The 4167-nt window shown below is 41.8% G+C and overlaps 1 non-coding gene across 1 annotated transcript; it reads right to left on the reverse strand.

The window, feature by feature from the left end:
* Positions 1 to 278: 278 nt before the first annotated feature.
* On the reverse strand, positions 279 to 440 carry LOC142427212 (U1 spliceosomal RNA). The gene has a single exon (XR_012780023.1). It is a non-coding gene; the product is annotated as a U1 spliceosomal RNA (small nuclear RNA).
* Positions 441 to 4167: the final 3727 nt, after the last annotated feature.

Here is a 4167-nt window from a genome sequence, read left to right on the forward strand (position 1 = left end):
TGATGATCGTTGTGAGGAAATGAAGATTCACTCTGCTCTCGGGCTCTGGTAAGACCTGCGGCATCAGCAGCAACATCATGCCCGCTGTCAGTGAACATGCTCTGGTTCGATGGCATGCAGAAGAGTTAAGTCTTTCTTCTTTTTGCTACTATGAAAAACACAACCTATAAAATTCAATACGTTTGAAATGGTATTGAACTTAAAAGACAGTCTCTCTGCTCTGTTGCTTCCAGCCATACAGTTACCCTCCCAGAAGGCAGCCACTTTTTCTTCTTTAGCAGGGGAGAGCACGAACGCAGCCCCCACTACCACAAATTATGCAGTAGATTTCCCACATTTGGGGAAATCGCAGGGGTCAGCACACCCAGAGTGCAATGGGTGAGCCTCATCCTGGGAAAACCACCTCCGTGATCATGGCGTTTCCCCTGCCAGGGCAGTATAAGGCAGCCACTTTCATAGATTGTTCTGTCCTTTCAAAATATCCTGTCTTTTCATAAATGTTTGCGTGTTCTCACAAATGATAGCACATGATGCAGATTTTGCCCTGACATTTTTTCACTTTAACCTACGTTAGAATATTTTCCATCTCAGTCTGGATGATCCTAGTTTACTATAGTTGTGAAAGTAATTTGTGTCATGTTAACAGAAGTGGGTTTCATTAAATCAATAGTATTTTTTGAGAACTAAACTGGTTCTAAATATGATTTCTACTTCTATTGATTTTAATTACCACCATAGATTCATATAAAGATTTCTTTCGCTTTTGGTATGCTGATGTACTCTAAAAGCTAGTTTTCACATTTTAATAGGAAACATGTAATTTTGACCAGTTCTTTTCATAGTGCATGATCTCTGAATCGGAGAGGCCCCTTTCATTGTTGAATTGGTAGAAAGCAAAGGTAAACAAGAGGCTGTTGGATTCATATACTTGCGATGACTGCCACACTTCTGATTATTTACACAACAACATCAGGTTCGTTCGAGTGCACTCGGAAAGGCCAAGCAACCAATCTAGACTAGAGGATCCATTTTAATTCGTGGCCGGCGATGGATGATAGCTCAGGATTTGTGTTCACAATGGCACATTTCTTCCACTTAAGTAATCACGATGAGCATACATGTCGGAGGCTTTACCAGCTGCTGCAACCTTAGGCCCACGGGGCCTGCTTACAGACACTGGATGGACTTAGCTCTGGCACTCAGGATAATTCCTGCTTGGCTCCCCATGCTGAAGCCACGATCTTTCGGGCTAGCATCCAAGTTTGGCATCATTTATCTACATGAACAGGTGCTCCCGTAAAATGAACTGCACAAAAAGCAAATGCTACGGCAGAGCTCGGCGATTTCTCACTTCATGTTGGTGGAGATGGTGTGTTGGAAGACAGTCTGGGTTTCTCTACAGGCTCAAGAAACTGGAAAGCGAAAATATAGACATCAGCGTTTTCCAGGGCCGGGCATCGCTAAGATTTTATTTCAAATAACTTCTTTAAAAGCACATCACTTGTTCAAAGAGCTTTAATATGATGTGCGCTACATTTCCTGGTGTCACAGCTTCTGCTAACAGAGGTGATGCTGGGCAGAGTGCTGAAACAAATGAAGAATTGGTAGAATGCGTAAAAGTGGTTATAGTGGGTCAAAGACGATGGAGGGCAGACTAGAGCAAGAAGAAATTAAGAATTAAATTGAAACCAAATGTTTCTGGAACTCTCACCAGTGGAGACACATGAAATGAGAAGATTGTGGAAAATACATAAAAAGTAATCAGCGAGTTCACTTAGACACAGAGCAGAATTCATATGCCTGACCTACAGGAATTTGCATTGGTTTCACTGCCAATTATTTTAAAATTCTGAGATCTTTGTGGATTGCAACTTTTAAAAATCATTTTATTGGGCTCATAAAAGTCTCATCAAAATCCATCCATTGTGTAAAGCACATTTATACGTTTGCTGCCATCGTCATTTTCAAAACATTTTCTTTCTACTTGAGCCCTTGGTATCAGCCTCTCATTTTTCCCCCTCCCTCACACACCTCACTCCCTCATGAACCCTTGATAACTTTTTGTTTTTCATGTCTTACATTGACCAATGTCTCCCTTTACCCACTTTGTTGTCCAGCCATCTGGGAGGGGTATAGGTAGCTCATTGTGATCGGTTTCCTCCTATCTCCCCCACCTTCCCCTGCTGGTGTAGCTATTCTCAATATTGGTCCTGAGGGTTTTATCTGTCCTGGATTCCCTGTGTTTCCAGCTATCTGTACACGTGTACATGCTCTGATCTAGCCAGGTTTGTAAAGTATAATTGGGGTCATGACAGTGAGGGGCAGACATTAAAGAACTAGAGGAAAGTTGTATATTTCATGTGTGCTCTACTGCACCCTGGCTGGCTCATCTCCTCTCCACAACCCTTATGTCCAGTTGCCTACAGATGGGTTTTGTGTCTTTACTCCAACCTCCCTTATTTGCATCCATATGATTGTTTGTTTTGAGTCTTCTGATGCCTGAAAAATGCTCCTGTCTACACCTTGTGATCACACAGGCTGGTGTGCTTCTTCCATCTGGATTTGTTGCTTCTCAGCTAGATGGCCACTTGTTTATCTTCAAGTCTTTAAGACCCCAGATGCTCTATCTTTTGATAGCCGGGCACCATCAGCTTTCTTCACCACATTTGCTTATGCACCCATTTTGACTTCAGTGATTGTTTTGGGAAGGGAAACATCATGGAATGGCAGGTTAATAGAACAGATTGTTCTTGTGTTGAGGGAGTACTTGAGTGGAGGCCCAATGTCCACTTGCTACCTTAATGTTAAACCTATACATATATGTACTTAGATCTATTTCCCCATCATCATATATAAATATATTTCCACAAGTACATGCCTGTATTTAGACCTCTATAAATGCCCTTTACCTCCTAGTTCTTTCCTATTTTTCCTTTTACTTTCCTCTTACCTGCATTTGGGTTTCAGTAATTCCTCTTGGTTACATCACCCTTGATCAACCCCTACCACACCTCCTACACCTTCCTTGCCATTGATCTTAGATCACTTGTTGTTCCCTTGCCCCTCGGTTTGTTAACACCCACTTCCTTTCTCTCCGCCTCCCCATCTCCCACATCATCCCAGAACTGCCAGTCCTGTTGTTTTCTCCTCCAGCTTCTTTATGCCGCCTATCTTATTTAGAGATACAGGGATAATAATATGCACAAAATCAAGACAGAGAAAAACAAAGCAACAAAAGAAACCAAAACAACAACAACAAAAAGAAAAGCCTATACAGAGTTCAAGGTCTGTTTGTTGTCTTTTAGAAGTGTTTTCCAGTTGAATCTGATGGGGAGCCATGACCTGGTCCCAAAGTCTATTTTTGGTATTTTCTGGTGACTTTGTTGCTCTGCTCCCCTTGCTGTTTTGTTGCATGCCCTTAGTGTTTCACCTTAGTGTGGTGGGGTCAGATTGGGCACGTTCCTGCACTGTCTCCACTGTTGTCCCGTGTAGTGCTATGGGTCAGTGAGGGATGTAGTGTCTTGTGGTGGACCCAGCCATATGGTCCTACCTGAGCAGGAATTGCATTGTCTGTTTTGAGCAGCAATATCGTTCTCAGGATGTGCTGAGGGCCAGGATGTGCTCCACTCTCTCTCCCTCCCCCTTCATTTGCTCCTGTGTGCTCTGACCTGCATGTCCCTCTCCTCAAGCTGTAGCTTCAGTGCTGTCCTGTCCACGTAGTTGGGGTTGCTGGTGGCCCAAATTGCAAATTGTAATAGGGTGAGAGCACTTGAAATAGTTTTGCTTGAAGTTTCCTACACATTTATGAGGAATAAATGATGAGTAAAGAAAGTACCCAATTGAAATCATAGCGCACCGTATTCTGTTGATCTCAATACACTAACTCAAAGGCCAGATCACAGAAACATTCAGAGAATAATACTTTATGGGTGAGGGGCAGTTTAAAAATAACATTCCTTATGATTCCCTTACTGTCAGCTATTACAAAATTAAATATTGTGGTTTTTAAACAGAGGAAACATAAGCCAAAATTAACCCCCCAAATTCTGATAAACACTTAAATTTTGTTAAGTTTGCAATTTTCAGAATAAAGAAAAGTAAAAGAAGAAAAAGAAAAACTAAAACAATAACATATCTTATGCCAGTTACATAAGTAAAATATAATTG

The sequence above is a fragment of the Tenrec ecaudatus genome, chromosome 14, assembly GCF_050624435.1.
Source record: "Tenrec ecaudatus isolate mTenEca1 chromosome 14, mTenEca1.hap1, whole genome shotgun sequence".
Taxonomy (NCBI): Eukaryota; Metazoa; Chordata; class Mammalia; order Afrosoricida; family Tenrecidae; genus Tenrec; species Tenrec ecaudatus.